The 23,253-nt window shown below is 36.4% G+C and overlaps 1 pseudogene; it reads right to left on the bottom strand.

Annotated features, from left to right (window-relative positions):
• Positions 1 to 8,031: 8,031 nt before the first annotated feature.
• On the bottom strand, positions 8,032 to 9,607 carry LOC101052386 (splicing factor 3A subunit 3 pseudogene; annotated as a pseudogene).
• Between the last annotated feature and the right edge of the window lie 13,646 nt (positions 9,608 to 23,253).

The following is a 23,253-nucleotide window of genomic DNA, read 5'->3' on the forward strand; positions in this document are numbered from 1 at the left end:
ACAAGAGCACTGTCTGGAGACTAATTCAATATGGAAGGGATTGATAAAGATGAAGACACATCTAACAGTAACCTGTGATTAGATCTTATACTGCAATGAAAACCATTAGAAGACTTTAAGCAATGAAGTGCAATGATTTAATTCACTCTAAAAAAGGAAAATTATTTTACATTTTGTGTGAGGAATAGGCTGTAAGAAGACAACAGTGAAAGCAAGTACAACTGTAAGGAGAAATAAATACAGATGAGAATTCATTGAGGCCTAGAAGTAGAATAGATTTTTGTGGAATTAGTAAGTTATAGTGTATTTGAAAAGCATTTTCAAAATAGAACTGGTAAGAGTTGCTCATGGATTAGATATAAGGAATAAGCTAGAAAGAGAAATCATGATTTTTTAATTGAGTGGGAATATTAAATTGAGTAAATTTAAAAATTAAATTGAGTAAATTAACATGAGAAAATTTAATTCCATTCAGTTTCATGGGGAAGATTGAGAAAGAGGTAGCAATTTTGGAGGAGGTGGGAAAGAGAATGAGGAGATGGAATTATTTATGGACATGTTACATTTGAGATGCTTATTCAACATTCTAATGAAGATGCCAAGCAGGCAGCTGCATATAGGAGTTTGGAGTTCAGGCTTTTTCAACACCTTTAAAAGTATGTTCACCTATTCTTTCCATGTACCTTCAAGCTAATGGATGAGATAAAAGGTTACAAGAAATTGTTAACCTAACACCCTTTCTGTTACCCCCGTATCATTAGAGAAATAAGGTGCCTCATATATCACCATGAAAAGCTTTTACAACACCGTAGTTCATGTCTCCAGCAGAGAATGCGCATAAAGAACAAGCATGGTTTTCAGCACCCATACTTTCCTGTACCTGTATAGGTTAGATCAGAGCCAGATTTTTTTTTTAAAAAGCCTAGTATACCTATTGCCAACAGGTAGCCTCTTAATGTAACAGACTTTTAGATGTATATGTAACAGATATAGATGGCTTTCACCCTTTAGTATGCTATTGTGAAGAGATAACTAGTTTGGACATCAGAAATGAATCTGAATCTTGTGTTCCTTTCATATATCTGACATTGGGTAGCTACTTTGAGTCTTATTTGACTAATCTATAAAACAGACATTAATAGTATCTATCTTACAGGATGATTATTAATATTGAGTCATATAATCCTTGGAAACCGTTAAATACAATGCTCAAATAAATGTTTATTCTCTTTTGTTCTTGGCATTATTATTTGGTTGAACCAGGTGAAATTACAAATATTTGCATTTTTAAAGTAACAAAACAGCAATTATATTTATTGTAACAACAACAAAAGTATAAGTCTAGTTCATTTAGCAACATCAGAAACAAATTGGTGCTTATATTCAACTACTCAAACCACATAAAGATCATACCTCTCCCCAAACTGCAAGTATGCTTTGGGGGTATTGGTAATAAAATTAGATAGCATTCCTTTTACAGTTAAATCTATAATTCAGGAAGAGAAAGTGAAACTCATTCATTTCCAAGTCACCAAAATCTCTTTTCTGGGGAGAGTGGGCTAAAATATTTATTGGGTACAAGAGAGAAAAATGAAAACAGCATATTGGAAGCCCAGAAATCCATTAGATAGGGTCAGTGCCTCCCAATAATATAAATACCAGGTCAACTGTCCAGTCACTTTCTTCTCTTTCTGAGAGAGCTGACCACCTCCTTTCAAGGATCAGTGTATGATGCCTCCAAATCGAGGCATCTAAAAAAGAAATAAACTTAAAACTCTAGAACAGCTTTAGATTTACAGAACAATTGTAAATATATTATAGATAATTCCTGTGCACCCCACACCTAGTTTCCCTTATTAGTGTCTTACATTAGTATGATACATTTGTTACAATTAAGGAAACAATGCTGACAAATTATTATTAACTAAAGTCCATATTTTACTTGGATTTTCTTGGTTTCTATCCAATGTCCTCTTTCTGTTTCAGAATCCCATCCAGGCTAAGGCATTACATTTAGTCATCATAGCATTTTAGGCTCCTCTGGTTGTTAATAGTTTCTAAATTTTGCTTGTTTTGATGACCTAGACAGTTTTGAGAATTGTCAGTTCGGTATTTTGTAGAATGTTCCTTAATTGGAATAAATATGATAATTTTAAAATAATTAGTCTGGAAATATGGGAATGGGAAGAAGAATACAGAGGTAAAGTGCCTTTTTTATCACATTGTATCAAGGGTACATGATATAAACATCACTATCACTGTTGATGTTGATCTAGACCACTCTGCCAAGGTAGCAACTGTCAGGTTTCTTTACTGTACAGTTATTCTTTTTCCCTCTTTCCATACTGTACTCTTTGGAAAGAAATGAGTATGTTCATATCCCGCTTAAGGAGCATAGAGCTATCTTCCTTCTCATTGAGGAATTACTATCTACATAAATTATTTACAATTTTTCTGCACAAAAATTGGACTCTTCTTCCTCATTTATTTATCCAGTCATTTCCTTGTGGTAACATGGACTCATGAATATTTATTTTTTTACTTTGGGTTATAATACATTGCTAATTTATTTATTTTATTAATCAAATTATTCCAGCTTTCACCATTTAGAGCACTTTCAGTTCCTGTGTCCTTTTGACATACCATCTACTATTGTGGGGTTTGTTTCATTTTTTGAGCACTTCTTTACTTTCTGGTATGACAACAAGATGCTTAAGGCTCACCTTCCTTTTTCCATGCTCCAGTCCTATGTATTTATCAAACTGAGTGAAAAGTTAGGTCAACACAAAAATCTGCCTGCAAATGTTTATAGCACTGTTACTGCTGATTAACAAAAATTGAAAACCGCCAAAATGTCCTTCAGTAGATCAAAGCATAAATAAATTGTGGTATCTTAATATAATGAAATATTATTCATTAATAAAAGAAATAAAATATTAAGACATGAGATGGGATGACCAAATCTTAAATGCATATTGCTAAGTAAAACAAGTCAGTCTGAAAAGGCTATATACTTTATGATCACAATGACATGACATTCTAAAACAAGATAAACTATAGTGATGGTAAAAAATGTTGGTGGTTGCCAGTGGTTCAGGAAGAGAAAGGGAGGATGAAATAGATGAAGCACTGGTTTTGTTTTTTATGATGATGAAGCTGTTCTCTACAGAAATGTAATGTTGAATACATGACAGTATGCATTTATCAAAGCCCATAGACTTTTATAAAACAAGGAGTGAAACATAAAGTATCTAAATTTTAAAACATTATCTAGGAGATAAGAGAATTCTGGCATGGAATAAAGAATGTGACAAATAAATCTAACTGTATTATAAATTCATGAAACAATCTCACTAAAACAGGGAGAGGACAAAGCTATTGACCTAAGATCCTTGGAAGAAAATGGAGACTATAAGATTAAAAGCAAAAGAAAGTATTCATAAACAATAAGCTCTAGTTGATAGAGATTTTTCCCTCTTCGAGGCATAGGTTAATTAGATCAATACTACTATACATATGTAGTAGAATTGAAAAATTAAGTAAATGGATGGCAGTTGGTTGGAACCATGTTTCTCACTGTTGGGGTGGGAGTTTACAATAAGCAAGGGTAGGAGGCTTTATAGTAGGAGATATCAATATGAACCTGTGTTTAGCTTCACATAGATACAGATAGTTACAAATAGAAATACTTGTAAATATGTGAATACACAGGGATTAGCATTTACACGTGCATTTCTTGTCAGCTGAGATGACCTAGTAGCTGGCACCCCAGTAGCAATGATTACACCTATTGCCCACATATTTGTTTCTAATACTATACTTAAAAACAAATAGGAGTCCTTGAAGAAATGGCCAATGTTAGGAATTTTGCAATCTTAAATACACAGAATCAGATTAATCACAATCCTTGCTTTATGTCTAATGAATTTTTGGTTCCTTGGTCCATAGATAATCCTCTTTTTATTAATTTTGAGTGTGTTCCATAGGAGTAGTGTGCCCTCCATTAAGGCACAACCTCTCCTAATTTAATTTTTTTAGTAAAAAAGGAACACTGAAAACACTTAATTATAGGTTCTTGTACAAATTAAATACCATGTTGCATGTGAAATATTTGAAAAAAGAACTTGGCATATAGTAAGCATTAGAAATTTTAAATCTGTCTTAAGTTTTCCAAGTTGGACATAAAGAAAAATTTGGAAGCATATAGAGATCTGAGTGAAGTTAACCAATATTTATATGGCAAGTGTTTTCAGCATCCTTGATCCTTCTGAACACTATGGTACCCACATTAGCCTGGAATGAGCAGCAGAACTAGGCCTTGAATGGTTGCAGTAATAAGGTAGACAATAAATTTGGCCTTGGGAATCCTGGCAAAAGAGAATTTAACTTCACTATGTTTTTCTTTTTCTCTTCAGCTACCTTGGAGAGCTCTGGTGTGAGATGAGACTTACGAACTGAGGAAGCACAGGAAGATACATGTTGTGGGAGATACACAGTAGTGAAAGGGCCATAAAAAATACAGGGGGAAAAAAGCTTGATGGTAGGAGGTAATAAAAAGAGTAGAGTAAACAGCAGAGAGGGAACAGCTTAGTGATCTGTTCTAATTTAAAAGATACAAGTAAGTCTGAAATGGCTTAACAGAGGAGTTTTAGTAATCAGAAGAAAACCAGTTGAAAATGGTTCGAAATGTTTACTTTTCATGAGACGGCTTTGGCAAAATGAAGAAACACCTTTAATCTGAACTAAAAACTGTATAATAACCCTTTCTCAGAGATACTTTTTGAAAAAAAAATTCCATGGTGGTGTCAATAGAATACTGTAATACTGCAATAGTGATATAAAGAGGACTTTTAATTTTGGTGTAGAATTTAGAAGACAAAACATATAGTGTTTCTTCAGTGTTTTCTTCCAGTACATTTCATATATTCTGTCTTAGATCTTAAGACTTTGATTCATTTTGATTTGATTGCTGTATATGGCCGAGAGATAGGGGTCTAATTTCATTCTTCTGCATATGGATATCCACTTTTCCCTACATAATTTACTGAAGAGACTCTCTCTTCCACAGTGTATGTTCTTTATGCCTTCATGAAAAATGGGTTCATTGTAGATATATCAATTTATTTCTGGGTACTCTATACTGCTCCATTGGCCTAGTGTCTATTTTTCTGCCAGTATCATGCATTTTTGCTTATAACTTTCTAGTATTATTTGAAGTCAGGTAATATGATTCCTCCAGATATGTTCTTTTTGCTCAGGATAGTTTTGGTTCCATGTAAATTTTAGGAATTTTTTTTATATTTCTGTAAAGAATATTATGCTCTTTTGATAGAGATTGCATTGGATCTATATATTGCCTTGGGTAGTAGGGACATGTTAATGATATTAAGTTTTCCACTGGTCTAAGCAAATGTTTCTAGAGTAAGACCGCAAAAGCACAGGCAAGCAGAGCAAACATGAGCAAAATCAAGATGAAAACCTACACAGCAAAGGAAACAATCAAAAAAAATGAAGAGAAAACCCACAGGATGGGAGAAAATGTTTGTGAACTACTGATCTGACAAAAAATTAATAACTAGAATTTATAAAGAGCTCAAACAACTCAATACTAAAAAACTGTACAAAATCCCATTAAGAAATGAAGACCTAAATAGACATTTCTCAAAAGAAGAAATACAAATGACAAACGGGTATATAAAAAATGCTCAACATCATCAAGAACTGCAAGTAAAAACCACTATGACATATCTTCTCCTCCCAGTTTGAGTGACTATTATCATAAAGCCAAAAATAACAAAAAAACAAATGCTGTAGAGGGTTAAGAGAAAAGAAAACACTTGTACAATGTTAGTGGGAATGCACATTAGTGCAACCTCTGTAGAAAACAATACGGAGATTGATCAGAGAACTAAAACTAGAACTGTACCATATGATCCAGCAATCTTACTGCTCCTTGGTTTTAACATCTACTACTGTACCCAAAAGAAAGGAAATCAGTATAATGAAGAGATACCTGTGTTCCATGTTTACTGAAGCACTATACACAATAGCCAAGATTTCAAATCCGCTTAAGTGCCCATCAACAGATTAATGGGTAAAAAAAAAATGTGGTACGTATACACAGTGGAATACTTTTCAGCCATAAAATAATGAAATCTTGCCATTTGCAACAATATGAATCAAACTAAACAACATTATGTAAAGTAAAATAAGCCAGGGTCAGAAAGACAAATACCACATGTTCTCACTTACATGAAGGATATAAAAAAATGGAATTCATAAAAATAGGAGCATAGAATGATGGTTACCAGAGGCTAGAAAGGGTAGAGGATAAGGAGGATAAAGTAGGGATGGTTAATGGGTACAAAAATACAGTTTGATAGAATAAATAGGATCTAATATTTGGTAGTACAATAAGGTAACCATAATTAACAATAATTTATTGTATATTTTAAAATAACTAAAAAAGAAAAACTGGAATGCTTCTAGCATTAAGGGATATAAAATGCTTGAGATGATGGATACTTCATTTACCCTGATTTGATCATTATACATTGTATACCTATATCAAAATGCCACATGTACACTAGAAATATGTATAAATGTCATGAGGCTATAATTAAAAATAAAAATAATTTCAAAGACAAAACATGAAAAATGTAACCATAAAATTATGTTAATGATTATGCAATATATAAAGATGTAACTTGTGACATCAATAAAACAAAGTGGGGGTAGACAAATATTTTAAAAAGTAGAGTTTTTGTATGTTAGTAGAGTTGTTATCAGCTTTGAATAGATTGCTATAACTATGAGATCTATATGCAAGCCCCATGGTAACCACATAAAAAAATACACAGAATAAAATGATAAAAGAAACAAAGTATGCCAATACAAAAATATTACCAAAACACAAAGGAAGGCAGCAAAAGAAAAAAAAGAAGGACAATATTGTCACATGACAGAGAAAATACAGCTAACACACTGGCAATAGTAACTCCTACTGTATCAGTGATTACTGAAAATACAAAAGACTAAGTTCTCAATTAAAAGAAGTAGAGTGGCTGAATTTAAAAATAAATAAATAAATAAATAAATAACCCAGCAACATGCAACTATATGCTGTCCACAAGAGAATCACCTTAGATGTCAAAACAGACCTAGGGTGAAAGTGAAAGGATGGGAAAAGATATTCCATAAAAATGGTAACAAAAGAAATCAAGGGTTGCCCCATTTATATCAGACAAAATAGACTTAAAAATTATCACAAGAGATAAAGGATATTGTATAATGATAAAGTGCTTACTCACCAGGCAAATATAACATATATATACATTTATATATGCACCTGAAAGAAGGCTACTCAAATATTTGAAAAAACAAATTGGCAGAATTGAAGGAAGAAATGAAGAGTAACACACCAATAGGAGACTTTAATACATCACTTTCAAAAATGAATAGAAAACTGGATCGAAGATCAATAAGAAAATATAAGACTTGAACAATTCTATAGACTAATGGTACCTAATAGACATATACAGAACTCTTTCCAGCAGGAGCAGAATATACATTCTTCTCAAGTGCACACAGAACATTCTGTAGAGAAGATTAAGTTACAAATGAAGTCTTAACAAATTTTAAAAGATTGAAATCCTACCAAGTGTCTTTTCTGACCACAACAGAATTAAACTGGAAATCAACAGTCATTGAAAAATTGGAAACTCACAAATATGTGGAAAATAAACAACTTACTATTATATAACCAATGATTCAAAGAAGAAATTACAAGAGAAATAAGAAAATATCTTGAGACACACAAAACCAAAAACATAACATACTAAAACTTATGGGATATGGGGAGGAGACAGAAAAACATGTTTTTTAAATTTTTTTAATTGTCTGGCAGAATCTTTTTAAATATAAAACAGATAAAATACACCCCAATCCTGCAATCTGCCAGCATGCCTTGTTTCTACAAGATGCATGCTAGATAGACCATGGGACTATGTAGCAAAGGGTCTTTAAGAGGATTTGGTTGGGAGAAATAGAAAAAGCAGATCTCAGGGAAACCTGGACTAGCCCAAAAGCTGAGCTACATCCCTGAACACTAAAGCAGTCCTTGTCTTTTCAGATTCTCATATGTCTTCTTATTCACAACATTCCCACTTGAGTCTTTATATTCTGCCTCAGTGTCAGGCTGCCATCATTCTGAAGTCTTCTGCAATTTCAGTTTGGGCCACAAGGAGACAGTATCTTCAATTTGTGTCACATTAGCAAAGTGAGCAGTGTTTGGGATTCCCAAACACCTCATGCTATGAGCATGATGCCATTCAGCAAAGCGTCGCTGGAAGGCTTTGGGCCCTCAGTAGGTGCAGTTTCAACAAATCTCACAGTTGTAGTTGATATTTAGGCCATGAAGCTTATATAGCCAGTACGAAATGGGTTTGCCATCCCAGCCAAGTGGCAGGTTTTTGGGGTTGTAAATGATTTCGTTCTCTTCATCGTCACTCTCACTCTCACTAATCTGCTCTTCTTCCTCCTCTTCTTGCTCTTCTGCTGTCCTTGCTTGCTTGCATTGCACTCATTTTCATGAATGACATGTCGCTGTTCCCCCAGAATCTCTACATATTCATAGATTTGGGCTTCTAGAAAAGCAATGTCTTTGTTCCTCTCAGTGTCTCTCTTGGTGCCCTTTGACTCGGGATTTTTGGCAAAGAGTTACCAAGTGACTCCAGGAATTTTCCTTCGGTGCTGAATAGTCTCCGGGCTCACTCTTCTAGAGTCCCGCCACATTTAAAGCCTAAATCTAAGAGAGCAGATTTCAATCTGTCTAAACCCAGAGAGGCCAACTCCTCCCAGGAGGAGAATGTGGAGAGGTCAAGATGGGCTCCAGCATGGGTCAGAGCACTGCTTGTCTCTTTCAGCCAACAAGGAAAGGTCCCGTTCTCCAATTTCTTCTCACACTCAGCCTGAATCTTCCCAAAAAGTTCATTGTGATCTTGGAGAGGCTTCACTCTATCTGTGTAATCCTGAAGGTACTCAAGCAGCATCTCTAGGTATCTACAGAGGAACACGCTCCTATATTCTGCATTCTTCCTTTCTTTAGGAATGTCAAACAATTGGTCAAAGATGGACAGCTTCTCAGATGCCTTCAGGTTAATGTACTTGAGGTAACAGTCATGGAGATCGAGGTAATGACCATATCCCTCTTCATCTGTGAACTCCACCAAGTTTTGTGCCTCTTCACTTGGATTCTCTCAAGTCTTCAGGAGCTCCTCAAATTCCACTGACATTGGCACACAGATCTCATTTGGGTGCTTCCAGTGGAATTCCTTCATTTACTTGAGTCTATTATAGAATTCAGCAAACACATTGGGTCCTGAAATGGCATTCAGCTCCTCCTTTCGTAATCCACCTTTATCATCATACAAATCCCTCAGGTTCCCACTGATCTCCATATACCTATCTTGTATGGCCCGAGTGAGGTAATCAGAATTGATCTGGTCCCAGAGAATGGACTTCTTAGTGAGCATCTCTTTGGCCATGACTCCAAAAGCCATTCCTTCTCCTCATGATAATGCTGCTGCTGCTCCAGTATTGTCTCCATCTTCTCTTCGCCATGGCCTCTCAATCAGAAAAACATGTTTTAATAGAAACCACCAGTAATCTTCCTCCCCATAGGAACACCAAATAGAACAACTATCTACACAAGAAAGCACCTTCAAAAGAACCAAAAATCAGGTAAGTAATTACAATACTTGCTTTTACCATCACATCAAAGAAAGAGACACCAAACAAGGTAGGAAAGATAGTTTGAATTGCCTGTACCACCCCTTCCTCATGCCCCAGCAGCAGTCAGATGGTGCAGACAGAAAATCTGTGTGACTGAGGGAAGAAAAGTACAGTGATTGTGGAACTTTGCTTTGGAAATCAGTGCTGCCCTGTCATAGTAGAAAGCAACACTATGCAGAATTCAACCAGCACCTACAGGGGGAACATTTAAACCTGCCCTAGGCAAAGAGGAATTGTCCATTACAGCAGCAAGAACCTGGGTCTGGCTAGTCCTACCACCACAGGCTAAAGTGCTTTGGAATCCAAAAGTAACTCTAAAGGTAGTCTAGGCCACAAAGACTGCAATTCCTAGGGAGGTCCTGGTGCTGTGTTAGGCTTGGAGCTAGCAGACTTGGTGTGTATATGACCTAGTGAGGTACCAGTGGGAGTGGCCAAGGGAGTGCTTGCATTACTCCTCCCCCAGACCCAGGCAGCCCAGCTCACAGCTCCAGGACAGACTCATTCTTTCTGTTTGAGGAGGGGAGAAACAAAAGTAAAGAGGACTTTGTCAGGTGAGCATGGTGGCTGATGCCTGTAATCTTAGCACTTTGGGAGGATAAGGTGAGTGGATCACTTGAGGTCAGGAGTTCAAGACCAACTGGCCAACATGGTGAAAATTCGTCTCTACTAAAAATACAAAAATTAGCTGGGTGTGGTGGCACACACCTGTAGTCCCAGCTATTTGGGAGGCAGAAGTAGGAGAAACACTTGAACCTGAGAGATGGAGGTTGCAGTGAGCTGAGATCAAGCCACTGCACTCCAGTCTGGGCAGCAGAGTGAGACTCCATCCCAAAAAAAAAGGTGACTTTGTCTTACAACTTGGATACCAACTCAGCCACAGTAGAACAGAGCACCTCGCAGTCTTGATGCTCTAGCTCCCAGATAATGTTTCCAGACATGGGAATCCACTGCCTTGATGAAAAGGACCCAGTCCTGGCAGAATTCATCATGTGCTGACTAAAGAATGTTTGGACACTGAATAAACATCAAGAAAAGTGTCAAGATAACTGACTAGAAGCAGCTAGTGTGTTCCACTCTAACAGAGAGAAGAAAAAGTGGTGAATAAATACTACATCTTCAACTGAAACATCCAGGTGGACACATTGGGATTCATCAAAAATAAACTTTGCCCATGGAGAACAAGGAGGAGCAAGACAGGACAATCCTCACCTGGGAGTGGCAGGGAAACAGTGAGTGAGTGAGGGACCTTGTGGATCCATACTTTTTCTATGGATCTTTGCAACACTGGGCTCAGGAGATCCTCTTGTGAGCTCTCCCCGCTGGGGCTTTCAGACTGATGTGGAGAGCTATATGGAGTCGGAGAAGAGCCACCAGTCACGCACACACAGAGTCCCAGGAGGCTTGTATCCTTTGGCATCCCAGCATTAGTGGCTGCAGCTCTGACAAAGTGGTTAGGCTCCCTCACATGTCCCCAGGAAAGGAATCAAATCCAGGAGGCTGAGCACTGACAGTCTATAGGCCTTGCTTCCACTGCATCTCACAAGATAAGACCTACTGGCCTGGGACTCCAGCCATCCCCTGCCAGGACTCTTGGTCCCATAGCAGCCCTGCACTTCCCTAGGATGGAGTCTTAGAAGGAGGGATGGGCCACCGTCTTTGCTTTCTCTCAGCCCTTGCTATTGTTTCCTTAAAGCTCTGAAAAGTATGTGGTGACTAGGGACTGGTGCAGAGCCCCAGCACAGTGCAGCCACCCCACAGAAAAGCTACCAGACTGTTTTTTAAATCAGCCCCCATTTCCATTTTTCCTCACTGAGTGATGCCTCCTGACTCCAGCACAAGGACCCTTTCCCAACCTCAGAGGCAGCGCTGCATTTATCTGAGGAAATCCCAGAGTCAACCCACAACCCTTCCTCCATTGCAGCTGCAGTGATACTGCCCTAACTGCCCACAGAATAGGGAAGGAGAAAAGAACCTGGTCGCTATGCTGGCACTTCCATGACATGGCAGCCACCATATGGAAAGGAGTCCATTCTCTCCTCCCTGTGAGTTCCCAACCCCTACTCTTCACCAGGCAGGGAGGGCCCCCAGCTCAGGACTTCAGATCAGCTGCCTCACCAATGGCTAAGCACACCCACTGGTAGTGTCTCTGAGTTTCTCCAGGGATGGGCTTCCAGAGGGAACCAACAGCCCATCTGCCACTGCCACAGCAGTGGTTCTATCCCTGCTGTCCTGGTCTGGGGAAGAAACAAAGATCCTAAGGGCTTTGCCTAGGTTTTTAGCACACCACAGCCACCATACAGAGGTGAGTTAAGTCTCTCTTCACTGTAAGCCTTGGAACCCTCACTCACCAACAAGGGGAGTCCTTGGCTCAGGCCATCAGTGCAGCTGTCCCACCCACTGGCTGAACATTCCCAGTAGCATGGGCTCTATGTTTCTCAAAGGTGGAGCTCCCAGAGGCAACCAAAAGCTCCTCTGCCACTGCCGCTGCCACTGCAGTGATACTACCCTTGCTGCTCTCAAACTGGAGAACGAGCAAAAACCACGAGTGCTTTATCCACACATCCAGCAAGCCGCAATAATCCTAAGGAGAGTAGGCAAGTCCGTCTCCCCAGTGTCCCACTGACCCTGCATCCCATTTGTCACCAGGCAGGACCCCTCCGTCTTGGGCCCAGAGCACAGCTGCCTCATCCTGATTAATAGCAGCTCTGCATATCTCCAGGGCGTAACCCCAAGTGAAAGACTCTCTGCCACTGCCACTGCTAAGGTCTCCTCCTCTACTGCCTCCAAACTGGGAAGGAATATAAAACCTGAGATTGCCCAGGAGTGCCAACCCAAGATCTGCAAACAGCACTGGAGTGAAAGAGGAACCAACATTTTCAGAGCACTCAGAGGTAGCAGAGCTGCAATTGTGAGGAAAACTACAGGAGACACAGGACTGAGCAAGAGCCTACTTACTGGACATTACCCTTAAGTGCCATCTACTGGATCACAGCCCAAAACTTCAACACCAAAAATATTTTGCTAATATGCCCCTCCTCTGAAAGACCTAGGACAAGAATTCAACTACATATAAAGACTCTGCACAAAGCCTTAGTCTTGTGAAAACATCCAGAAAATAAGTCTACTGTCTGCACTCAATTTACACTGCAGTTAAAGGAACACCCATTCACAGATTTAAAAAACAAACAAACAAACAAACAAACAAACAAAAACACCACTGCAAGAATGCTGGCAACTAAAAAGCCTAGAGTATCTTCTTTCACTGAAATGAATGCAGCAGTTCCCCAGCAAGGGCTCTTAACCAGGCTAAAATCGGTGAAATGACAGACACAGAATACACAATGTGAATAGGAATGACGATCATAGAGATTCAGGAGAATATCAAATCCAATCTAAGGAATCTAAGAACCACAGTTAAATGATACCGGAGTTGATAAATGAAATCGCCAAAATAAAAAAGAACCAAACTGATCTGATGGAGCTGAAAAACACACTACAAGAATTTCATAAAGAAACCACAAGTGCTAATACCAGACTAGACCAAACTGAGAAAAGAATATCAGAGCTCAAAGACTGTCTTTATGAAGTAAAAGTCAGACAAGAACCAAGAAAAAAGAACAAACAAAACTTAAGTATACAGACCATTGACACTATAAAGCAACCACACAAACAAGTCTGCATAATAACCAGCTAACAACATAATGGCAAGATCAAGTCCACAAATATCGATATTAATCTAGAATGTAAATGTGCTAATTGCCCCAACTACAGGCACAGAGTGACAAGCTGGATAAAGAAGCAAGACTCAATGGTATGCCATTTTCATGAGACCCATCTATCTCACATGCAATGAAATCTATAGGCTCAAAATAAATGGAAGGAGAAAAACCTGCCAAGCAAATAGAAAACAAACAAACAAAAAAAGCAGGGGTTGCAATTCTAATTTCAGACAAAACATATTTTCAACCAACAAAGATCAGAAAAGACAAAGAAGAGCATTACACAGTGGTAAATAAATTGATTCAACAAGAAGATCTAACTATCCTAAATACATGTGCACCCAACACAGGGGTACCTAAGTTCATTAAAGCAAGTTCAGAGACCTATGAAGACATTTAGATTTTCACACAACAATAGTGGGAGACTTAAACATGCCACTGACAATATTAAGACAAATCACCAGTGCAGAAAATTAAATGAATATATTCAGGACCTGAACCTTAACTCAGTATTTCACCAAATAGACATCATAGATATCTACAGAACTTCTACACAAAACAATAGAATATGAATTTTCCTCACATGCACATGGCACATACTCTGAAAAATCAACCACACGATTGGACATAAAATAATCCTTAGAAAATGCAAACAAAAAAATCTAAAATCATACCTACCATGCTCTTGGACCACAGCATAAAAAGAATAGAAATTAATACTAAGAAAATCACTCAAAACCATGAAATTACATGGAAATCAAATAACTTGCTTCTGAATGACTTTTGAGTAAATAATAAAATTAAGTCAGAAATCAAGTAATTCTTTGAAAGTAAAGAGAACAAAGATACAACATTCCAGAATTTCATGGACAGAGTTTAGTCAGTATTAAGAGGGAAATTTACAGTACTAAACCCACATCCAAAATTCAGAAAGATCTCAAATTTATAACCCAACATTACAACTAGAAGAACTACAGAAGCAAGAACAAGCCAACCCCAAATCTAGTAGAAGACAAGAAACAACCAAAATCAGAGCTACACAGAAGGAACTTGAGATAAGAAAATCCACGCAAAAGATAAACAACTCCAGGACTTTTCTGTTTGAAAAAAATTAACAATATAGACCACTAGCTAGCCTAATAAAGAAAAAAAGAAAGACGATCCAAATAAACACAATCAGAAATGACAAAAAAGACATCACCAATGATCCCACAGAAATACAAAACACCATCAGAGACTACTATGAACACTGCTATGCACACAAACTAGAAAATCTAGTAGAAATGGATGAATTACTAAACACATACAATTCCCATAACTGAAACAGAAATAAATTGAATCCCTGAATGGATCAATAACAAGTTGCAAAATTGAATCAATAATAAAATGCATACGAACCCAAAAAAGCACCGTACCAAATACATTCACAGCTGAATTCTACCAGATTAACAAAGAAGAGCTGGTATCTTTCCTACTGAAACTACTCCAAAAAACTGAGAAGGAGGGAATTCTTCCCAACTCATTCTATGAGGCCAGCATTATCCCAATACCAAAACCTAACAGAGACACAACAAAGAAAGAAAATTTCAGGCCAATATCCTTGACGGACATTGAAGTAAAAATTCTCAGCAAAATACTAGCAAACCAAATCCAGAAGCACCTCAAAAAGCTAATTTGCCCTGATCAAGTAGGCTTATCCCTGGGATGCAGGTTTGGTTCAAGATATGCAAATCAATAAATGTGATTCAGCACATAAACAGTTCTAAAGACAAAGCCACATGATTATCTCAACAGATGCAGAAAAGCCTTTTGATAAAATTCAATATTGCTTCATGCTAAGAACCCTCAATAAACGAGGCATTGAAGGAACTTACCTCAAAATAATAAGAGCTACCTATGACAAACCCACAGCCAACATCATATTGAATGAGCAAAAGCTGGAAGCTATCCAATTGAAAACCAGTACAAAATAAGGATATCCTCTTTTACCACTCCTATTCAACATACTATGGGAAGTTCTGACCAATCAGAGCAGTTAGGAAACAAAAAGAAACAAAAAGCATCCAAATGGGAAGAGAGGAAGTCAAACTACCCCTGTTTGTAGATGACATGATTCTATATCTAGAAAACCCCATCATCTCTGCTCAAAAGCTCCTTGAACTGATAAATGACTTGAGTACAATTTTAGGGCAAAAAAAATCAATGTATAAAATATTTGCATTCCTACGTACCAACAACATCCAAGATGAGACCAAAGGAGGGACACAATCCCACTTATAACTGCCACAAAAAGTATAAAATACCCAGGAATACAGCTAACCAGGGAGGTGAGAGATCTCTACAGCGAAAATTACAAAACACTGCTCAAAGAACTCAGAGATGGCACAACCAGCAGAAGAACATTCTAGGCTCATGAATAGGAAGAATCAATATTGTTAAAATGGCCATAATGCCCAAAGCAATTTACAGAATTAATGTTATTCCTGTCAAACCACCAATGACATTCTTCACAGACTTAAAAAAAAAAAATTCTAAAACTAATATAAAAGAAACAAACAAAAAAACAGCCCAAATAACCAAGGCAATCCTAAGTGAAAGAACAACACCGTAGGCATCACATTATCTGTCTTTAAACTATACTACAGGGCTAGAGTAACCAAAACTGCATGGTACTGGTACAGAAACAGAATGCATAGAACAATGGAACAGAATAGAGGTTCAAGAAATAAAGCCACACACCTACAACCATCTGATCTTTGACAAAGCTGACAAAAACAAGCAATGGAAAAAGAAGCCCTCTTTAATAAATGGTGCTGGGATAACTGAGATAAGCTGAAACTGAAATGGGACCCCGTCCTTATACCATATACAAAGAACAACTCAGGATGGATTTAGGACTTAAATGTAAAACCCCAAACTATAAAAATCCTGGAAAATAACCTAGGCAATACCATTCAGGACATTGGCATGGACAAAGATTTCATGAGGATGACACCAAAAACAATTGCAACAAAAGCAAAACTTGACAAATGGGATCTAATTAAACTAAAGAGCATCTGCATAGCAAAATAAACTATCAACAGAATAAACAAACAACCTAAAGAATGGGAGAAACTATTTGCACGCTACATCCAACAAAGGTCTAATATCTAGAATCTACAAGGAACCTAAACAAATTTACAAGAAAATAAAAAACAATCCCATTAAAATATGAGTGAAGGACAGATAGTTTTCAAAAGAAGACATATATGTGCCTAAGAAACTTATGAAAAAAAATGTTCAACATCACTATTTATTAGAGAAATGTAAATTGAAACTACAATAAGACACCATCACATACCAGTCAGTATTGCTAGTATTAAAAGTCAAAGGATAACAAATACTGGAAGGTTGCAGACAAAAGGAATGTTTATACACTGTTTGTGGGAGTGTAAATTAGTACAACCATTGTGGAAGGCAATAGGGTGATTCCTCAAAGAGCTAACAGCAGAAATACCATTTGATCCAGCAATCCCATTATTGGGAATATACTCAAAGGAATATAATTCATTCTGTTATAAAGACACATGCATGAGTATGTTCACTGCAGCACAATTCACAATAACAAAGACATTAACATTAACCAGCATGCCCATTAATGAAAGACTGGATAAATAAATGTGGTAAACATACACCATGGAATACTATGCAGCCATATAAGAAAATGTGATCATGTCCTTTTTAGCAACATTGATCGAGCTAGATGCCATTATTCTTAGCAAACTAACCCAGGAACAGAAAACCAAATACCACATATTCTCACTTACAAATGGGAGCTAAACAATACGAACACATGAACACAAAGAGGGAAACTGCATACACTGGTGCCTCCTTCAGACTGCAGGGTGGTAAGAGGGAGAGGAAAAGAAAAAATACCTACTGAGTACTTCGCCTAGTACCTGGGAGACCAAATAATCTGTACTCCAAACTCCCATGACATAAATGTACCTATGTAACAAATCTGTACATGTATCCCTGAACCTAAAACAAAAGTTAAGAAAAGTAACTGCAGCCAAGCAGTAATCACCATGGACCCTGGGTAAGATCCAGTGCTGTGTTAGCTTCACACAGTACATTCCCAACTGCAGTGGCTACAGGAAGAGACTCCTCCTGCATGAAGAAAGGAGAAGGAAAATGAATCGGACATTGTCTTGCAACTTGGGTACGAGTTCTTTCACAGTGAAATACAGCACTGGATAGGCTCCTCTGGTTCCAGTCTAGGCCTTAGCTCCTGGATGGCATCTCTGGACCCTGCCTGGGACAGAAGGAAGTCCACTGCCCTGAAGAGAAAGACCCAGGTCTGACAGCATTCAGTGGTGGTAGCCATGAGAATGCTTGTGGCACCCCCTGCAGCTCCAGGAAGCTCAGCACTGTGATACTCCATTTGTTTGTCGAGAAAGGTGGAAAGAGAACAAGAGTATCTCTCTGTTAATTCAAGGAAATCTCTTAGAGAAGACACTCAGGCATTACCTCTACAAGTCTGCAAGAGAAACAGCTTTAGTGACCTTGGGGAGCTCTCCAATACCCACACAGATGCAATACACATACAGATGCAGTGAGCAAACACTTAGATCACAACACTCAATTATTTTTCAATACTTGAAAAGCCTTCCCAAGAAAGACGAGTACAACTAGCCCAAACTGTGATGACTACAATAAATTCCTAACTCTTCAGTGCTCAGGCATTAACAAATATTCACAAGCATCAAGACCATCCAGGAATACAATACCTCATCAAGTGAACTAAATCAACCACCAGGGACCAAGGGTGGAGTGATAGATAGATGTACCTGTCAGACAGATAATTCAAAATAGCTGTTTTAAGGAAACAAAGAAATTCAAAATAACACAGAGAAGGAATTCAAAATCTAATCAGAAAATTTAACAAATAGATAAAATAATTGTTAAAAATCAAGCAGAAAGCAAAATGATCTAACAGTTATTGGTCTTAAAGAGGAAATAGAGAAAAAGATAGGGGTAGAAAGATTATTCAAGGGACAATAACAGAGAAAATCCCAAACCTATAGAAAAATATCAATATTTAAGTACAAGAAGGTTATGGAACACCAAGCATATTTAAGTCAAAGAAGATTACCTCCAGACATTTAATAAGCAAACTCCCCAAAGTCACAGATAAAGAAAGGATTCTAAAAGCAGCAAGAGTAAAGAAACAAATAACATGCAAAGAATCATTATCAGTTAGTATTTGCCAGCCTTATAGTAACCTAAAACCAAAAAGCATACAATGATTACAGAAAAATTGAAAAACAAGAAACTAAACCACATCACCAGGGAAAATTATATTCACAAAAATGAAGGCAACAGAGTAACAAAAAATAAAGAGAAGACCACAAAGTAAGAATATCTGGAGACTTTAACACCACACTTTCAGCAATGGATAAATATTTCAGATATAAAATCAACAAAGAGACATCAGACTTAATTTGCACTATAGACCAAATGGACCTAAGACATATTTACAGAACACTTAATTCAACGGCTGCAGAATACATATTCTTGTCCTCAGCACATAGATCATTCTCAAAAACAGACCTTATATTAGGTCACAAAACAAGTCTTAAAACATTCAAAATCTAAGATAATATCAAGCATCTTCTCTGACCACAATGGAATAAAACTACAGCTAAATAACAAGAGGAATTTGGGAAACTATAGAAACACATGGAAATTAAACAATATGCTTCTGAGTAACCTGTGGGTCATAAAAAATGAAGAAAGAAATTGAGAACATTCTTGAAACAAATGATAATGAAAACAAAGCATACCAAACCCTATGGGACTCAGCAAAAGCAGTACTAAGAGGGAAATTTACAGCTATAAGTGCCTACATCTAAAAAGATGGAAAACTTTAAATAAACTATAATGATGGATCTTAAAGAACTAGAAAGTCAAGAACAAACAACACCCAAAATTAATAGAATAGAAATAATCAAGATCAGAACAGAAATAAACAAAATTGAGATGAAGGAAACAATACAAAAGATTAGTACAAAAGTTTTTAAAAACTTAAACAAAATTGAAAAATCTTTATTAAGAAAGAAAAAAATACAAATGAAAAAAATCAGAGATGAAAAATGTGACATTTATAACTGATAATTCAGAAATTCAAAGGATCGTTAGTGGGCTATTATGAGCAACTATATACCAATAAATTTAAAAACCTTGAAAAAATGGACAAATTCTTAGACATGTACAATCCACCAAGATTGAAACTGGAAGAAATCCAAAACCTAAACAGATGAATAAAAAGTAATAAAAGCAAAATCATAATAAAAATTCTAGTAAAAAAAAAAGTCCAGGATCCAGTGGCTTCACTGTTGAATGCTACCAAACATATAAATAAGAAGTAACAACAATCTTACTCAAATTATTATGAAAAATAGAGGAGAAAAGAATACTTCCAAACACATTTATGAGGCCAGTGTTATCCTACTGCAGAAAAAAAGATGAAGACACATCAAAAAAAGAAAACCACAAGCCAATATCTTTGATTAATATTTATGCAACCATCCTCATCAAAATACTATCAAACAGAGTTCAACAATACATTATAAAGATAATTGATCACAACCAAGTGGGATTTATCTCTGAGATGTAATGATGCATCAGTGTACACAGATCAATCAATGTAATAAATCTTATCCAAAGAATAAAGAAAGAAACCTCATATGATCATTTTATTGATGCTGAAAAAGGATTTGATAAAATTTAACATCCTTTCTTAATATAAACCTTCAAAGAACTGGGTACATAGAAGGAACATATCTCCCAACAAATTAAAAGCCATATACAACAGCTAGTATCATAATGAGTGGGAAAAAAACTAAAAGCTTTTCTTTTAAGATATGGAACATGACAAGGATGTTGACTTTCACCACTGTTTATCAACATAGTACTGGAAGTCCTAGCTAGAGCAATCAGACAAGAGAATGAAATAAAAGGCACACAATTTGGAAAGGAAAAAATCATACTATCCTTGTTTGCAGATGCTATAATCTTATATTTGGAAAAACATAAAGACTCCACCAAAAAAACTATTACAATTAATAAAGAAATTCAGTAAAGTTGTAGGATACAAAATAAAAATCAATAGCATTTCTATATACCAACAGTGAACAATCTGAAAAAGAAATCAGAAAAGTAATCTCACTTTTGAAGGCCACAAATAATATTGCACACATAAGTTAACCAAAGAAGTGAATGATCTCTAAAATAAAAACTATAAAACATTGATGAAAGAAATTGATGATGACACCAAAAAATGAAAAGAATTTCCATGTTCATGGATTGAAAGAATCAATAGTGTTAAAATCTCTATACTATTCAAAGCATTTTATAGATTCAATGCAACCCCTATCAAAATACAAATGATATTCTTCACAGAAATTTAAAAAATTCTAAAATTTATATGGAACCACAAAAGACCCAGAATAGCCAAAGCTATTTTAAGCAAATAGAACAAAACTAGAGGAATCACATTATCTGATTTCCAATTATACCAAGAGCTACAGTAGCCGAAACAACAGGCGATGGCATAAAAACAGGCATGCAGACCAATGGAATAGAACAGAAAACTCAGAAACAAATTTGCACCCTTACAGTGAACTCATTTCTGACAAAGGTGGTAAGAACACTGGGGAAAAGTTAATCACTTCAATATATGGTGCTGGGAAAACTGGATATCAATATGCAGAAGAATGAAAACTGACCCCTTTCTCTCACCATATACAAAACTCAAATCAAGATGGATTATAGACTTAAATCTAAGACCTCAAACTATGAATCTACTACAAGAAAACATCAGGGAAACTCATCAGGATATTGGCTTTGACACAAATTTCTTGAGCAATACCTTACAAGCACAGGCAACCAAAACAAAAATGTACAAATGGGATCACATGAAGTTAAAAAGCTTCTGCAAAGAAAGGGTGTAATAAAGAAGTGAAAAGACAACCCACGGAATGGGAGAAAATATTTGCAAACTACGCATCTGACAAGGGATTAATAAGGAGCTAAAACAGCTCTATAGGACCAAATCTAATAATCAGATCTGAAAGTGGGCAAAAGATCTGAAAATACATTTCTCACAAGAAGACATACAAAATGGCAAAATCATCGATCATCAGAGAAATGCAAATCAAATTATTATGGGATATCATCTCACCCAAATTGGAATGGCTTATATGCAAAAGACAGGCAATAACAAATTCTGGTGAGACTGTGGAAAAAAGAAAACCCTCATACACTGTTGAGGGGAATATATATCAGTACAACTACTATGAAGAATGATTTGGACATTTTTCAAAAAACTAAAATTTGAGCTACTATATGGTATAGCAAACCTACTGCTCAGTATATACCCAAAAGAAAGAAACCAGTGTATTGAAGACATATCTGCACTTGCATGTTTGTTGCAGCACTGTTCACATTAACTAAGATTTGAAATCAACCTAAGCATCCATCCACATACAGATGAATAAAGAAAATGTGGTACATACACAATAAAGTACTATTTACCCATAAAAATGAATGAGATCTTGGAATTTGCAACAATGTGGATAGAACTGGAGATCATTACATTAAGTGAAATAATCTAAGCACAGAAAGACAAACATCATGTGTTCTCATTTGTTTGTGGGATCTAAAAATCAAAACAAAATAACTCTTGGACATAGAGAGTACAATTATTATTACTAGAGGTTGGGATGGATAGTGGGGGACTGGGGACAGGTCAGGATGATTAAGGGGAACAAAAAACAGAAAGAATGAATAAGACATACTATTTGATTGCACAACAGAGTGACTGTAGTCAATTATAACTTAACTGTACATTTAAAAATAACTAAAAGAGTGTAATTGAATTGTTTGTAACAGAAATAATAAATGCTTGAGGAGATGAATACACCACATCTTCATGATGTAATTATTTCATTTTGCTTGGCTATATCTGAACATATCATATATCCCATAAATATACACACCTACTATATAACTACCAAAGTTAAAAATGAAAATAAATGTATAAATAAGATGAATAAAGTATATAAATAAAAATAGCAAACGTGTATGAGAAGTTGCCCAACATCACTGATCATGAAAGAAAAACAAATCAAAACTATAGTGAGATATCACCTCAACCCAATTAAAATGGTTTTTATTCAAAAGACAGCCAACAACAAATGCTGGTGAGGAAATGAAGAAAAGGGAATCCTTGCATACTGTGGGAATGCAAATTAGCACAGCCACTTGGAGAACATTTTTGAGGTTTCACAATAAACTAAATATAGAACTGTCATGTAATCCAGCAATCCCACTGCTAGATATATACTCAAAAGAAAGGAAATCAATATATTGAGGAGGTAACTGTTCTCCCTTGTTTATGACAGCACTGTTCACAGTAGCCAAAGTTGGAAAGCAACCTAAATGTCCATTGACAGAAAAATGAACAAATAAAGAAAATGTGAAACATATACACACTGGAGTACTATTCAGCTCGTAAAACTAAACTGCATCATAAAAATGAAATGCTGTTATTTACAGCAACATGAATGGAATTGGAGGACATTAGGTTAATTTGAAATAAGCCAAGCACAGAGAGACAAACTTTTCATGTTCTTACTCATTTGTGGGGGCTTCAAATTAAAACAATTGAACGTATAGAGATACAGAGAATGATCATTAC

Source organism: Saimiri boliviensis, chromosome X (genome assembly GCF_048565385.1).
Source record: "Saimiri boliviensis isolate mSaiBol1 chromosome X, mSaiBol1.pri, whole genome shotgun sequence".
Taxonomy (NCBI): domain Eukaryota; kingdom Metazoa; phylum Chordata; class Mammalia; order Primates; family Cebidae; genus Saimiri; species Saimiri boliviensis.